The sequence below is a fragment of the Phyllobates terribilis genome, unplaced genomic scaffold, assembly GCF_046119375.1.
Source record: "Phyllobates terribilis strain yellow unplaced genomic scaffold, ASM4611937v1 Scaffold_1__5_contigs__length_1240528914, whole genome shotgun sequence".
NCBI lineage: Eukaryota > Metazoa > Chordata > Amphibia > Anura > Dendrobatidae > Phyllobates > Phyllobates terribilis.
This window is the reverse complement of record NW_027362761.1, coordinates 595,204,039-595,221,867: the sequence shown is the minus strand read 5'-3', so window position 1 is coordinate 595,221,867 and position 17,829 is coordinate 595,204,039. Positions and strand designations below refer to the sequence as shown.

Below are 17,829 nucleotides of genomic sequence, written 5' to 3'. Positions count from 1 at the left end.
CTGTCTTAGCTTCACATTTTGTAAGAGATCTATCATCTCGGACCGGATATGATACATGCGATTGGAAAGAAATTATATCCCCCATATTCTTCAGGCCATGCTTGGTTCTGTCTTCAATACAGAAGTGGAAAATCGCAACAGAAAAGCCTAGTATCATAACGTTGTGACCTAGTGGTCAGTGCTGTGAGATTGTGATACGTTTTGCAGCCAAATATTTTAGTTAGTTAATAAATTAATTTTGCTATATACTTCTCAATTATAATATCATAAAACATCAGTACAATTGTTGCGTTTATATTACTAAAAAATAATATAATCAGTTTTATTCTTTGCAGATGACTGTACCGGGAGCCCAGAGGGACATCCAAAATCTTCACATGTTAATGCAGATGATTGTAGAATCATTCAATATGGATATGAGGAGAATACTAATATTGAAAATATATCCTCAGACCCTCATATCCAAAAAGGATCTGTTCACCAGGATCAGATGATACAATCTCCTGATTCATCACAGACTGTAAAGCAAAAAAGTTACAGACTGGGTGTTGAATATCAAAAAGTTCCCATAGGGGAAAAGCCATATTTATGTTCAGAATGTGGCAAATGTTTTTCAGATAACTCAGGTTTGGTTAGACATCATAGAATTCACACAGGGGTGAAGCCATTTTCATGTCAGGAATGTGGAAAATGCTTTACTAATAAAGCATGTCTTGTTAGACATGAGAGAATTCACACAGAAGAAAAGCCGTATTCATGTTCAGAATGTGGGAAATGTTTTGAACAGAAATCACATCTGGTTAGACATCATAAAAAGCACACAGGGGAGAAACCATTTTCTTGTTCAGAATGTGGGATCAGTTTTAACGAGAAGCATGTTCTTATTGGACATCAAAGAATTCATACAGGAGAAAAGCCATTTTCATGTTCAGATTGTGGAAAATGTTTTACTGTAAAATCAGTTTTGATTAGACATCAAAGAAGCCACAAAGGGGAAAAGCCATATTCATGCTCAGAATGTGGGAAATGTTTTGACCAGAAACACATTCTTATGGGACATCAAAGTGTTCACACGGGGGAGAAGCCGTATTCATGTTCAGAATGTGGAAAATGCTTTACCATGAAACAAAATCTGATTAGACATCATAGAAGAAGCCACATGGGGGAGAAGCCATTTTCATGTTTAGAATGTGGAAAGTGTTTTACCATGAAATCAGATCTGATTAAACATCAAAGAAGCCACACAGGGGAAAAACCATTTTCATGTTCAGAATGTGGAAAATGTTTTACCGAGAAACCAAATCTGAATAGACATCATAGAATTCACACAGGGGAGAAGCCATTTTCTTGTTCACAATGTGGAAAATGTTTCACCATAAAAACTGATCTTGCTAAACATCAGAGAATTCACACAGGGGAGAAGCCATTTTCGTGTTCTCAATGTGGGAAATGTTTTAACCAGAAACAACATCTTATAACACATCAAATAATTCACACAGGGGAGAAGCCATTTTCGTGTTCACATTGTGGGAAATGTTTTACCGTGAAATCAATTTTCGTTAGACATCAGAAAATTCACACAGGGGAGAAGCCATATTCATGTTTAGAATGTAAAAAATGTTTTACCATGAAATCACAGCTTGTTAAACATCAGAGAATTCACACAGGGGAGAAGCCGTTTTCATGTTCACAATGTGGGAAATGTTTCAATTGGAAACATGTTCTTATTGGCCATCAAAAAATTCACACAGGGGAGAAGCCGTATTCATGCCCAAAATGTGGAAAATGCTTTACCCGTAAATCAGATTTTGTTAGACATGAAAGATCTCACACAGGGGGAAGCCAGCTTCATGTTTAGATCGTGGGAAATGTTTCTCTGTTAGATCAGATCTTGCTAATCATCAGAGAATTTACACAGGAAAAGACACTTTCAAGTTCAGAATGTGAAAAATATTATTGCTTTAAATCAAGTCTGAACATTAAAGAGCTCACTCAGAGATGAAGCCATTTTTATGCTTTACTCGAGTGACTATACAGAGTATATAGACACCATGGGATTGCAGCTGACTCTTTCTGTGAAGTAAAACTTTTCCCTGCCTGTTTCCGAGCAAGTACAGGGTGAGGCAGTAGGAGATCGATCCCTCTTATCTCTCCATTGGCTTTCTGCAGTGCTATCTAAGAAAGCCTCTAATTACTATGGCTACTTGAGATCTAAGGATGTTCTGCCATAGATCGAAGCCTAGTATACCGTACCCGAGCATGTCTATCAGACTATGTTCAGTATTTGGTCAGTATTTCACGTCAGTATTTGTAAGCCAAAACCAGGAGAGGAATATTCAGAGAAAATGTATAATAGAAACACGTCACCACTTCTGCATTTGTCATCCACTCCTGGTTTTGGCTTTCAAATATTGATGTGAACTACTGACGAAAATATTGCTGTGCAAACGTAGCCTTATGCAGCCTATCAGTGTAACACTAACAGGCCGGGTAATGGTCTGTACTGCATATATAGTACGGAATATTACCAATGCGAACAGGAGATTTTGTATTCAAGTCACCTTGTGGGAACCATAAATATGTTCAATGTATTTTTAAGTATTAAAGCTGACAATAATAATTTAAAAAATGTTATTCTGAAAAAAATATATAATTCATTCTAATAAAAACTATGTATACACGTATCTGGTATCACTGCATCTGTATCAACCATTTTTTAGAACCACAAGTCTCAGAAACATATTCAGTGGACAGACCTCTACAAAAAATTGCAGATGGGTTTCACTGAAACAACCACTTCAAACGCGTAGAATAGAAAAAAGGGAAATGAAGTCTTAACGGTTGGTACAAAAATATAACAACTTTATTGATAAAAAAAATACACATTTAAAAGTCTGCAAGTGCAAGGGATGTGTGTACAAAAGAATGGCAATACCGAAAAGCAGCAGGGACACATAGAGGTAGAGAATCGATCAAACAATCCTGCATTTATCAGAATGCATGGGACTCGATAGGGATAGATGGAGAGGAGCGGTAGTAGATCACAAGAGATGAATATATAAACAATATTGTAAAGCTTAGTGCTCTATCTCCTGCATGATATAGTGCAATCATATAGGCAGTAATGCTCGTCTCCTAGAGCCCACAGCTCAATGATATAGCTGTGCCTTATCATAATCGATCCCCCTAAGTACCCCATGGACATCCATGTATATCAACAAAATCATTACCTCAAAGTATAAAAATGTGCCCCACCAGGTGGTAGGAAGGACTAGTTCCTCTCCCTCCCGACGCACATTTCGCAGGGAACACGTACAGCTTCAAAACGTGCGTCGGGAGGGAGAGGCACTAGTCCTTCCTACCACCTGGTGGGGCACATTTTTATACTTTGAGGTAATGATTTTGTTGATATACATGGATGTTCATGGGGTACTTAGGGGGATCGGTTTATGATAAGGCACAGCTATATCATTGAGCTGTGGGCTCTAGGAGACGAGCATTACTGCCTATATGATTGCACTATATCATGCAGGAGATAGAGCACTAAGCTTTACAATATTGTTTATATATTCATCTCTTGTGATCTACTACCGCTCCTCTCCATCTATCCCTATCGAGTCCCATGCATTCTGATAAACGCAGGATTGTTTGATCGATTCTCTACCTCTATGTGTCCCTGCTGCTTTTCGGTATTGCCATTCTTTTGTACACACATCCCTTGCACTTGCAGACTTTTAAATGTGTATTTTTTGTGTCAATAAAGTTGTTATATTTTTGTACCAACCGTTAAGACTTCATTTCCCTTTTTTCTAATCTGTATCAACCAGTACAATAAAAATACATATGTGTATAGGGTATATACAAGTGCTTCTCACTAAATTAGAATATCATCAAAAAGTTAATTTTTCAGTTCTTCAATACAAAAAGTGAAACTCCTATATTATATAGAGTCATTATTAACAGAGTGATCTATTTCACGTGTTTATTTCTGTTAATGTTGATGATTATGGCCAATGAAAACACAAAAGTCATTATCTCAGTAAATTAGAATAATTAACAAACACCTGCAAAGGCTTCCTAAGCTTTTAAAAAGGCCCCTTGGTCTGTTTCAGTAGGCTCCACAATCATGGGGAAAACTGCTGACTTGACAGATGTCCAGAAGGCAGTCATTGACACACTCCACAAGGAGGGTAAGCCACAAAAGGTCACTGTTAAAGAAGCAGCTGTTCACAGAGTGCTGTATTCAAGCATATTAATGGAAAGTTGAGTGGAAGGAAAAAGTGTGGTAGAAAAAGGTGCACAAGCAACCGGGATAACCGCAGCCTAGAAAGGATTGTTAAGAAAAGGCCATTCAAAAATTTGTGGGAGATTCACAAGGAGTGGACTGCTGCTGGAGTCATTGCTTCAAGAGCCACCACACACAGACGTATCCAGGACATGGGCTACAAGTGTCACATTCCTTGTGTCAAGCCCCTCATGACCAATAGACAACGCCAGAAGCGTCTTACCTGGGCCAAGGAGGAAAAGACCTGGACTGCTGCTCAGGGGTCCAATGTGTTTTTTCAGATGAAAGTAAATTTTGCATTTCATTTGGAAATCAAGATCCCAGAGTCTGGAGGGAGAGCGGAGAGGCCACAATCCAAGCTGCTGGAGGTCTAGTGTGAAGTTTCCACAATCAGTGATGGTTTGGGGGCTATGTCATCTGCTGGTGTAGGTCCACTGTGTTTTATCAAGACCAAAGTCAGCGCAGCCGTCTACCAGGACATTTTACAGCACTTCATGCTTCCCTCTGCCGACAAGCTTTTTGGAGATGGAAATGTCATTCTCCAGCAGGACTTGGCCCCTGTCCACATGGCCAAAAGTACCAATACCTGGTTTACACACAACAGTATCACTGTGCTTGATTGGCAGCAAACTCGCCTGACCTTAACCCCATAGAGCCCCGACCAAGTATTGAGGGCATTTACTGAACATACATTTCAGTAGGACATTTCAGATTTTAAAATCATTTTTCAAGCTGGTGTTATAAAGTATTCTAATTTACTGAGATAATGACTGTTGTGTTTTCATTGGCTGTAAGCCATAATCATCAACATTAACAGAAATAAACACGTGAAATAGATCACTCTGTGTGTAATGACTCTATATAATAGATCCCTCTGTGTGTAATGACTATATAATAGATCCCTCTGCGTGTAATGACTCTATATAATAGATCCCTCTGTGTAATGACTCTATATAATAGATCCCTCTGTGTGTAATGACTCTATATAATAGATCCCTCTGCGTGTAATGACTATATAATAGATCCCTCTGTGTGTAATGACTCTATATAATAGATCCCTCTGTGTGTAATGACTCTATATAATAGATCCCTCTGTGTGTAATGACTATATAATAGATCCCTCTGCGTGTAATGACTCTATATAATAGATCCCTCTGCGTGTAATGACTCTATATAATAGATCTCTCTGTGTGTAATGACTCTATATAATAGATCCCTCTGTGTGTAATGACTCTATATAATAGATCACTCTGTGTGTAATGACTCTATATAATAGATCCCACTGTGTGTAATGACTCTATATAATAGATCCCTCTGTGTGTAATGGCTCTATATAATAGATCCCTCTGCGTGTAATGACTCTATATAGTAGATCCCTGTGTGTAATGACTCTATATAATAGATCACTCTGCGTGTAATGACTCTATATAATAGATCCCTCTGTGTGTAATGACTCTATATAATAGATCCCTCTGTGTGTAATGACTCTATATAATAGATCTCTCTGTGTGTAATGACTCTATATAATAGATCCCTCTGTGTGTAATGACTCTATATAATAGATCACTCTGTGTGTAATGACTCTATATAATAGATCCCTCTGTGTGTAATGACTCTATATAATAGATCCCTCTGTGTGTAATGACTCTATATAATAGATCTCTCTGTGTGTAATGACTCTATATAATAGATCCCTCTGTGTGTAATGACTCTATATAATAGATCACTCTGTGTGTAATGACTCTATATAATAGATCCCTCTGTGTGTAATGACTCTATATAATAGATCCCTCTGTGTGTAATGACTCTATATAATAGATCTCTCTGTGTGTAATGACTCTATATAATAGATCCCTCTGTGTGTAATGACTATATAATAGATCCCTCTGTGTGTAATGACTCTATATAATAGATCCCTCTGTGTGTAATGACTCTATATAATAGATCACTCTGTGTGTAATGACTCTATATAATAGATCCCTCTGTGTGTAATGACTCTATATAATAGATCCCTCTGTGTGTAATGACTCTATATAATAGATCTCTCTGTGTGTAATGACTCTATATAATAGATCCCTCTGCGTGTAATGACTCTATATAATAGATCCCTCTGTGTGTAATGACTCTATATAATAGATCCCTCTGTGTGTAATGACTCTATATAATAGATCACTCTGTGTGTAATGACTCTATATAATAGATCCCTCTGTGTGTAATGACTCTATATAATAGATCACTCTGTGTGTAATGACTCTATATAATAGATGAGTTTCACTTTTTGTATTGAAGAACTGAAATAAATTAACTTTTTGATATTCTAATTTAGTGAGAAGCAGTTGTGTGTGTATACATATATATATATTTATATATATATATATATATATATATATATATATATATATATATTGCAATGTATACAGTCATGGCTGAAAGTGTTGCCACCCTCGAAATTGTTCCAGAAAATGAAGTATTTTGTAGCGCTGCTGCCGGCGCCCCTGCACGGCATCCCCTTCTCCCTCCATGCAGGAACGCCGGCTTACTGCCCCGGTCCTCAGTGTGCTCCTGCTTCTGGTGTGTGTGCCTTAGTTCCCGGTGGCGTGCTTAGTATGCATGTGCTCCCCATAGTGCAGGGGGCAGTGCGCGTACATGGTAAATACACCCAGCTAACAGCTGGGAGGCATTTGCTTAATGTTTTCCTCTGCAAGGTGTCTCTCAGCCAATAGCTGGGAGACATTTTGTATAAATGGCACCCTCCCCAATAGGGAGCAACCCCTATAGTTCAGTGTTACGTGGTTGATGTGTGCAACTGTATGTTGCCAGGTCCCAATACCTAGTTTGCTAATGTTATCCTGTGTCCCGTTAGTCCAGTATAGTTAGTCTGTGTTGCTGTGACCACTTCAGCGGTGTCCATATCCTGAAATCACATTGGCGGTACCTGTCTGCTATCCTGAGGGGCTGAGTGCCCATGCCTGAACCCGTCCCAGTGGCCGTCCTGTCCGCACAGTCTGAACCTGTCCCAGTGGCAGTCCTGTCTGCAGTCTGAACCTGTCCCAGTTGCTGTCCTGTCTGAACCTGTCCCAGTGGCAGTCCTGTCTGCAGTCTGAACCTGTCCCAGTGGCCGTCCTGTCCGCACAGTCTGAACCTGTCCCAGTGGCCGCCCTGTCCGCACAGTCTGAACCTGTCCCAGTGGCCGCCCTGTCCGCACAGTCTGAACCTGTCCCAGTGGCCGCCCTGTCCGCACAGTCTGAACCTGTCCCAGTGGCCGTCCTGTCTGCAGTCTGAACCTGTCCCAGTGGCTGTCCTGTCTGAACCTGTCCCAGTGGCAGTCCTGTCTGCAGTCTGAACCTGTCCCAGTGGCTGTCCTGTCTGAACCTGTCCCAGTGGCCGTCCTGTCTGCAGTCTGAACCTGTCCCAGTGGCCGTCCTGTCCGCACAGTCTGAACCTGTCCCAGTGGCAGTCCTGTCTGCAGTCTGAACCTGTCCCAGTGGCAGTCCTGTCTGCAGTCTGAACCTGTCCCAGTGGCAGTCCTGTCTGAACCTGTCCCAGTGGCAGTCCTGTCTGCAGTCTGAACCTGTCCCAGTGGCTGTCCTGTCTGAACCTGTCCCAGTGGCCGTCCTGTCTGCACAGTCTGAACCTGTCCCAGTGGCCGTCCTGTCCGCACAGTCTGAACCTGTCCCAGTTGCTGTCCTGTCTGAACCTGTCCCAGTGGTCGTCCTGTCTGCAGTCTGAACCTGTCCCAGTGGCAGTCCTGTCTGCAGTCTGAACCTGTCCCAGTGGCAGTCCTGTCCGCACAGTCTGAACCTGTCCCAGTGGCAGTCCTGTCTGAACCTGTCCCAGTGGCCGTCCTGTCTGCAGTCTGAACCTGTCCCAGTGGCAGTCCTGTCCGCACAGTCTGAACCTGTCCCAGTGGCCGTCCTGTCTGCAGTCTGAACCTGTCCCAGTGGCAGTCCTGTCCGCACAGTCTGAACCTGTCCCAGTGGCCGTCCTGTCTGCAGTCTGAACCTGTCCCAGTGGCCGTCCTGTCCGCACAGTCTGAACTTGTGCCCCCTGGCTGTCCTGCCCTGTCTATGAATCTGAAATGATGGCTCTACCCCTTGGGGTCATCTGCTACTGCTGGACGCGGTCCTGGAGTGGCAGCTACCTGTCGCACAAGCCTGATCTTACCACTAGATTTTTGTGATATTTCAATTTTTATTTTTTAATAAATTTGCAAACATTTCTACATTTGTTTTTTTTTTCAGTCAAGATGGGGTGCAGAGTGAACTTTAATGAGAAAAAAAATGAACTTTTTAGAATTTACCAAATGGCTGCAATGAAACAAAGAGTGAAAAATGTAAAGGGGTCTGAATACTTTCCGTACCCGCTGTATGTAGAGAATATAAGCGGAATACTGCTGTATCTCATCAACTAGGCAGGCAGCCTTGGTATTAAGACTTAGCAGTCACTTTATACCTGGTTGCATATGGGCCGATAGAAGCAGAGCTATGTAGGTGTCGTTTGTGTCATGTCAGTTGTCCTTAATTGGACTATAATTTTAATAACGAATCAATAAAAGTTAATTTCACATGATATATGAATAATACTGAAAAGTGAGTCATGACTAAAAAAACAACTGAAAAATTCCAGAATTACTGCTTTTTTTTTTGTTCATTTTAACCTACAAAAAGTGTTATAAAAACTGATCAAAGCGTCACGTGTACCCCAAAATGGGACCAATGAAAGCTACATCTTGTCTCGCAAAAAAAATAATTGCTGGAAAAGTATTAACCCCTTACAGACATGACGTACCAGTAAGTCATATGCCAGCTCCCTCTCTTTGATGCATGCAAAAATACTGTTTTCAAGTTTGGAAGTGACGGTCAGTCTTTTGATATTTGTATACATAGGCTCTCTCACTGAGCAATCCACCCCTCAGCCTTTGGTGGTTGTAATCACAGCAAGATCCTACCTTCCCATATAAATGTAGGCTTCAGCATAAGAGAGGATTCACATTAGATTAGGTTCCCAGCAGAGAGAATCGCCTTATCGTGGCTACCGGGTACACATGAATTGGCCAATTTATGCGCTCAGTGTTCTCAATTTTTCCTATTTTCTAGAGCAGTAATGCACATGAAATATAATTAAATGTTTGCATGATATAGCGCTGCGGAGTGCTACTTCATTTGTTAGTTATATATGGAGATGGCTACTCTTAGTAAGCGCCTGTACACACCTGTTTTCTGTTTGTAAGTGATGGCCAGTCTATTGATATTTGGGAAAATAAAAAAAGTCATGGCTCTTGGAAGAGGAGGAGGAGGGGAAAACGGTAAATTGCCGTGACATTAAGGGGTTGAACAATAATCCAAAAAAATGAAGAGGTTCTTTTTAGAGAAAAAGCAAAGATAAGGAATCGTTAGAAATATTCTTTAATAGAGATGTGCAAGCACTAAAATGCTTGCATGATCGTTACTCGAATCGAGCAGTTTCTAATGCTCGGGTGCTCGTTTCGAGTAACGAGTATCATGGGAGTCAATGGGAAATCGGAGCATTTTTCCGACAGACCCTACAAGGAGGTCTGGGGGGGGCAGTGAAAATGTTTAAATGGCTGGAAAAAGTGCTGAATTATAGGAGAACAGCATGGGGAAGACCCTTGGAAACATCTCTGACTCCCAGATCGCTGCTGAGAACAATGCTGTCACACTTTTACTCTACTTTAAGGACTGACAATAAAACTCGATGAGAAATTATAGAGTTCACAGGAAAAAAAAATGTAAAGAACCATTCTTTCCTGTATAATGGCTTGTATATATGGCCACATTTTAAAAGTATTTTTTAAAAAAATTATAATTTAAGTAAACCAAAATAGATTTTTTTTTTTTCTAAAAAAATGGAAATTTCAATGTAAGAAGTGCTAAAAATGATGGACTCAGATAGATCCTGTGTTAGAGGAGGACCTCATACACATTCTGTTCAAATTGCCATGTAGTGGGACCCCTATAGTCATAAAAGCTATGCACTAAGTGCAAATCCTGCCCAAAATGACAAGCAGGAACATCCATACACCCTAGAAGGCACCAACTGTAATGCATCATAAAAACTACACTCATTAAGGCTTTGCACAAAGTTTAAAGCCAGGAAAAAATTATAAGTAGGGTCATCCAGTCATTTATAGATCCTAAAAGTCAACAACTGGCGGGCCTTAATCAAATATTGAACATTAAAAACACTTTATGTGCTGCTGTCATCTGATGGTGTGGAAAAGTCGGATCTAATCCAGGCTTTGTTCATTGTTATCAGAGTGGGCCTGTCAGCATTTTCTGTTGACGGGCGAAAGCGCCTGTCTGTTATGACTCGCCCGGCAGCACTAAAGACCCGCTCTGACAAGACGCTAATGGCAGGGCAGCACAACACCTACAAGGCATAGAGGGACAGCTCATACCAGGTGTCCAGCTTTGAGACCCAATAGTTGAAAATCACTGAGGAATTAGGGAGAACTGTTTTTTTGTTGGCCAGGTATGGCTTGACCATCTTTAAAAACTTTTTCCCCCTTTGTCAAAAATACCCAGTCATCAGGCCCTGGACGCTAGGCTGGTCTCATAAAATTGGCCCAGGCCTTTGACAGTGTACCTAACATAGTAATGTAGGTTGAATAAATACCTAGATCCATCCAGTTCAACCTTTCTCCCCCAATTGTACTCCCTACACTAACATTACACTAACTCACTGGGACTCGGCCTCACAAATGTATTTTTACTATTTTTTATTATTGCTGCACCATTACGATTAAAAATGAACCCGTTTATAATTTTTTAATTAGTTTCATATTTTGTATTACTCTTGTGATTCTAATAATGGTATTACTAAAATCCCTTTGCCTAAATCTGTTGATCCAGAAGAAGGTAAAAACCCCAGGACACATTCAGCCAATTTGCATCACGGGGAAAAATTTCCTTCTTGACCCCGAGAAAAAGCGATCAGTCCAAGAACCCCGGATCAAACCTAAACATATGATACTAGTCATGTAATTACTATTATAATATTAAATGTACTACTATAGGTGTAACATTTTGTCTAATTTAACTGTAACCCACAATGTTATGTGTATCCAGGAAGTCATCCAGCCCTTTTTTGAACGCTGTTATAGTGTCGGCCATCACTATCTCTTATGGTCGGCATTCCACAGTCCAACTGCTCTGACTGTAAAGAACCCTTTCCTGTTTAGGTGCCAGAATCGCCTTTCTTCCACCCGTAATGAGTGCCCCCTGGTCCTTAGTATGGTCTTTGGAAGGAATAAGTCATGTGCTAGACCTTTGTACTGACCCCACATATACACTGCTCAAAAAAATAAAGGGAACACTTAAACTACAGAATATAACTCCAAGCAAATCAAACTTTCTGTGAAATCAAACTGTCCACTTAGGAAGCAACACTGATTGACAATCAATTTCACATGCTGTTGTGCAAATGGAATAGACAATAGATGGAAATTATTGGCATTTATCAAGACACCCTCAATAAAGGAGTGGTTCTGCAGGTGGGGACCACAGACCACATCTCAGTACCAATGCTTTCTGGCTGATGTTTTGGTCACTTTTGAATGTTGGTTGTGCTTTCACACTCGTGGTAGCACGAGACAGACTCTACAACCCACAGAAGTTGCTCAGGTAGTGCAGCTCATCCAAGATGGCACATCAATGCGAGCTGTGGCAAGAATGTTTGCTGTGTCTGTCAGTGCAGTGTCCAGAGGCTGGAGGCGCTACCAGGAGACAAGCCAGTACACCACACCAGGAGACATGGAGGGGGCCGTAGGAGGGCAACAACCCAGCAGAAGGACTGCTACCTCCACCTTTGTGCAAGGAGGAACAGGAGGAGCACTGCCAGAGCCCTGCAAAATGACCTCCAGCAGGCCACAAATGAGCATGTGTCTGCACAAATGGTTAGAAACCGACTCCATGAGGGTGGTATGAGTGCCCGACGTCCACAGATGGGGGTTGTGCTCACAGCCCAACACCGTGCAGGACGCTTGGCATTTGCCACAGAACACCAGGATTGGCAAAGTCGCCACTGGCGCCCTGTGCTCTTCACAGATGAAAGCAGGTTCACACTGAGCAGATGTTACAGACGTGACAGTCTGGAGACGCCGTGGAGAGCGATCTGCTGCCTGCAACATCCTTCAGCATGACAGGTTTGGCAGTGGGTCAGTAATGGTGTGGGGTGGCATTTCTTTGGAGGGCCGCACAGCCCTCCATGTGCTCGCCAGAGGTAGCCTGACTGCCATTAGGTACCGAGATGAGATCCTCAGACCCCTTGTGAGACCATATGCTGGTGCGGTTGGCCCTGGGTTCCTCCTAATGCAGGACAATGCCAGACCTCATGTGGCTGGAGTGTGTCAGCAGTTCCTGCAAGATGAAGGCATTGAAGCTATGGACTGGCCCGCCCGTTCCCCAGACCTGAATCCGATTGAGCACATCTGGGACATCATGTCTCGCTCCATCCACCAACGTCACGCTGCACCACAGACTGTCCAGGAGTTGGCGGATGCTTTAGTCCAGGTCTGGGAGGAGATCCCACAGGAGACCGTCTGCAACCTCATCAGGAGCATGCCCAGGCGTTGTAGGGAGGTCATACAGGCACGTGGAGGCTACACACAATACTCAGCCTCATCAGGAGCATGCCCAGGCGTTGTAGGGAGGTCATACAGGCACGTGGAGGCCACACACAATACTCAGCCTCATCAGGAGCATGCCCAGGCATTGTAGGGAGGTCATACAGGCACGTGGAGGCCACACACAATACTGAGCCTCATTTTGACTTGTTTTAAGGACATTACATCAAAGTTGGATCAGTCTGTAGTGTGTTTTTCCACTTTAATTTTGGGGGTGACTCTAAATCCAGGCCTCCAAATTGGTTAATAAATTTGATTTCCATTGATGCTTTTTGTGTGATTTTGTTGTTAGCACATTCAACTTTGTACAGAACAAAGTATTCAATGAGAATATTTCATTCATTCAGATCTAGGATGTGTTATTCGAGTGCTCTCTTTATTTTTTTGAGCAGTGTATACATGTAAATGAGATCCTCTCTGATGCGTCATTTTTCTAAGCTAAACAGACTCAACTTTTCCAACCTCTCATCATATGAGCGGCCTCCATCCCGTGTAATAATCTAGTTGCCGCCTTTGAACTGACTCTAACTTCTGAATATCCTTTTTAAAATGTGAAGCCCAAAGCTGGATTCCATATTCCAGATGTGGAATCACCAGTGATTTATAAAGGAATAACAATATGTTGGGATCACAGGATTTTATCTCTCTTTTTATACATCCTAAATCTTGTTTGCTTTTGCGGCTGCTGCCTGACATTGAGTACTGCTGCTCTGCTAACTTGTAACCAGAATACACAAGTCCTTCTCCTGTTCTGTAGTCCCGAGTATACTAACATTTAATGTATATGCAGCAATAGAATTACTCCGTCCTAGGTGCATTACTCTACATTTATCTACATTAAACCTCATCTGCCAAGTGTTTGCCCATTCAGTCATCTTATCCAGATCAGAGAATAAGATCGGATTAATGGCATCAGCTGTTCGCCACTAGATCCCATAGGGAGGGGGGTCAACTGGTGCCCGATGGGTGGGCATTGGGAAGGAGCTCTCTGAAAACCTGCCAATTAAATTTTGATAAAGTGTTAACAGTAGCGTTAGTCACCTCTGTACCGTGGCTAGCTCGGACCCATATATTGTGGTTAAGGCAAAGGAGTGCTAGCCAGCGTAGTAGGCTTAGCACTGTGAGAGACAATCATGCCATCTTGTTTATGCAGTGCTAGGCTGGTGTTTTTGTTATGAAGCGTATATTTTTGTTCGCCAGGTGCGTGCCCCATAGTTCTATTGCTGCCGCTATCGGTAAGAGTTCCAGGAGTGTTTGGTTTTTTGTCAGTCCTTGCTCCAACCAATAAGGAGGCCATAAGCTCGTGCTCCACTGAGTATCTAGTATTGCTGCATAACAGCCCAATTCTGCCGCCCCGGTGAATAGTTTTCATTGAATGTTGGACGTTTCTGCTGGCATGAATAATGTGTGACCATTGAATGATTATAAAAAAGTTTTCCACACCTCTAAGTCCGCCCTTAGCTGTCTGTTGATTCTGATTCTGTGATTCGCTTTCGATGTTCCTTTTGTTGAGAGCGATAGGCGACAAGAAAAAACCCTGCCGACTGGTATCACCCGACACAAACACGAGGAACCCTCAATCAGTTGTAATGTTTTTTGTATTTTTTCCGTTGGGAGGCGGAACCACCTCGCCGTGGTGCCAATTTTGATACTTAAAAACGATAGCTTTGTTGTGGGTCCTACTTTTTTTGTAGGACCCACAACAAAGGGACTCCGAACCGTCTCGAGATGTTTTTGAATTCGTTCAGTAGTGATTGGCATTGGTTTGAGTTTTTGGGTCCGACGAATAGGAAGTCATGTAGGTAATGTGTGACGGACCTCTTGCCGGTTTCGTACCTCAGCACCCATTCCAAGAAGGAACTGAATAGCTCGAAGTGATAGCAAGATATTGAACAACCCATTGGGAGGCAAGTGTCATAGCAGTAGACGTCCACTTGGCATCCCAACAGGTGGTAGCAATCTGGGTGTACCAGTAGAAGGCGAAAGGCGGATTCTATGTCTGATTTAGCGAGCAGCGCTCCTGGCCCCGCATCTCGTACTAACGTTACTGCTCTGTCGAAGGTCGCGTAGGAGATTGAGGCGTCTTTTGATGAAATACCGGTCATTCACAGACTCTCCCTTGGGGTAGGACAGATGGTAGATCAGGCGGAATGACCCAGGCTCTTTTTTGGGGATTATTCCCAGTGGGGAAACTCTCAAGTTGCTGAATGGCGGTTTTGGGAAGGAGACCACTATTCTGCCTATAAATACTTATTTTTGGATTTTTTTTCTAAGTATTTCAGGGTGCTCTCTTGCTGATTTTTGGTTATTTGAAAAGGTGGGCGATTTATTGAGCTTGAATGGTATGAAAAAAACGTATGTGAAACTGAAACGTAACTGCCCCGCTGTGTCTTTTCTAGGATATGGGTCTAGCCAGGGGCCAATCGCGGTTACGCTCACCGGGGTCCTTGGATTCTGCCTATGGATGTTTAATTGACAATTTGCTTGCGGTACGAGAACATCTTGCCGCAGGGTGGGCTCCTCAGCAGGCTGAGCATTCGTGTTTGTATCTGCATAAGGTGTAAAAACGACAATGTCCCTCGTTATACTGCCAGCAGACCCCTGGTCTCCGTACGACCACTGAATTTTGGCCTGCTGTTGTCGGTTGTCCAGTAGTCGCTGTTGGAAAGGGATGGTGTTTTGTGATGGCATTAGTTGTAGCCAAACGTCAGTAGCTTTTACCTCCCAGCCCAACTGTGGTTGCAGGGCCAACCGCCTCCGGTACTCCTCGTCGTAGCGCCACCATGCTGAACCGCCGTGGGCTTTGTACGAGTCATAAACTGTATCTTGATATATGAATAGTTCCAAACAGCATTCCGGATGCTTTTGGCCCATGATGAAACCCAGCACAGAGAACGCTTGTAGCCAGTTACTCATTGTTTTTGCAACCTTTTGTCTGTATTCGTCGAATGGTCTGTCGGCTACTCTTCTCTCTTTGTCGATAGTATGCTGGTCAGCAGATACGAGTGACCATATGTCGATGTACTCGTTATTCCATATTTTTGTTTTGGTTTCCTCATCTATGTGTGATCCTAATGGACTAATCCCGCACTGATAGTTGTTCGACTAGGACCTTAAGGGCCAATATCAAGTGGATGTTATTTACTATTCCATCACACTCACCCATTCCTGAGACTGGAGGAGGGACTCCGATGCGTGGAGGAACTCCGACACCAGTCTTGTTTGTGGTGAGCGGCGTGCCTCTGCCTGAAGTCTTGCATGATGCCATTGAATCGTGCAGGCTGAAAGCTCTGGAGTGTGCCCTTGCTTCGCTTCTATCCCCCAGAGGACGGGATCGATGTGCCCGGCTGATGGGGCTCACCGATGTGCTTGGCATCTCTGATGCTGAAGATGGTGAGCGCCACCTCGAGGACCGAGACCTGTGACCCCTCCTGTGGGATGCAGATTTCCGCCGAGAGTGCGACAACCGCTTCCTTCACCACTGACGTGTGTTCGAGGATGTGGACGTTTCTTCGGAGAAACTACAGCGAGTATGCCTGGTGTCTCTCTCTCCATGCGGGGGTATGGGGGTTCTGCTACGTTGACGGGTGTTCCCCCGGGGCATGAGGTTAGTACTTGTGGCCAGCTGGTGGGCACATTGAAAACGGGGTGATAATAATGCGACGGTCACAGTAAAGGACCCTACAGCCAACACTTCACTGTCTCCAACATGATGCCTACATTCCATCTCCTCCTCCTCATTCTCCATCTCTTCCTCCTCATTCCACTTCTCAGCCCATCGACGTAGGAGAGACGAGACAAAGTTTGTGTGGGTACTAGTCTCTATTGCAGTTCTGTTCCTCCTCCTCAACCTCCACCTCTTCATCTCCTCAGATGAGATGAAGCTGGGTAGGATCTCCATGTCTCATAACATTTCTCCATCTCCACCTGGTCCACATGAAAATTTTCATGTTTAATTGTCAGCAGCGACTGTTTAAATAGGCACATAAGTGGAATTGTTGTGCTGATGATGGCGTAATCAGCACTCACCATTTTTGTGGAGTCCTTAAAGTCTTGGAGAGCCGCATAAATGTCAGGCATCCATGCCCACTCTTCAGTTATATGTGAAGGCTCACCAGAATACAGACGGGCATGTTGTAGTTGGTTGGGCTCTGCTGCTAACAAAGCCTTGCCAGGATGTGCAGTGTGGAGTTCCAGCATGTGGTCACGTCGCACACCAGTCGGTGAGCTGGCAGTTGCATGCGCTGCTGCAGCACTGCGGAAACGGTGGCAGCTGTAGCTGAGTTGACTAAATGGGTGCTGATGTGGCATACTTTGACTATAAGCTCTTGAAAATCTGGGTAGGTTTTCAGAATATGCTGAACTACTGAGATAAGCACATGTGCCAAGCATGGTACGTGTGTGAAGTTGCCAAGCTTCACAGCCGCCATCACGTTACGCCCATTATCACACGCGACCATGTCTGGTTGGAGGTTCAGCGGCAAAAACCACAGATCTGTCTGGTCTTTTATATCTTTAAGTAACTCTGCCGTAGTGTGTGGTTTGTCTACTAGACAAGTTAGCTTCACCAGAGCCTGTTGCCACTTCTCTGAGGCACTGCTGTAGAGCTTCCAGCTGATGTGGACGATGTGCTCAGAGATAGCACATCAGAGATGGAGGATGAGGAGGAGCAGGATGGGGTGTAGGAACTGTTGTAGGAGGTGGAGGAAACCCTGAGAGAAGTAGGGCCAACAATCCTTGGCGTCGGGAGCACATGTGCCGTGACAGGGTGTGACTCGGCCCCAGACTCAACAATGTTCACCCAGTGTGCCGTCAGGGAAACGTAAGGTCCCTTGCCACAAGTTCGTTTGTAAGGACATGGGTGATGTTCCTTGACATGTGCTGGTAGAAGGTGGGGATG

General features: G+C 43.4%; 1 pseudogene; it reads left to right on the top strand.

Annotated features, from left to right (window-relative positions):
• The first annotated feature begins 358 nt into the window (after positions 1 to 358).
• Positions 359 to 2,606, top strand: LOC141272104 (uncharacterized; annotated as a pseudogene).
• The last annotated feature ends 15,223 nt before the right edge of the window (positions 2,607 to 17,829 follow it).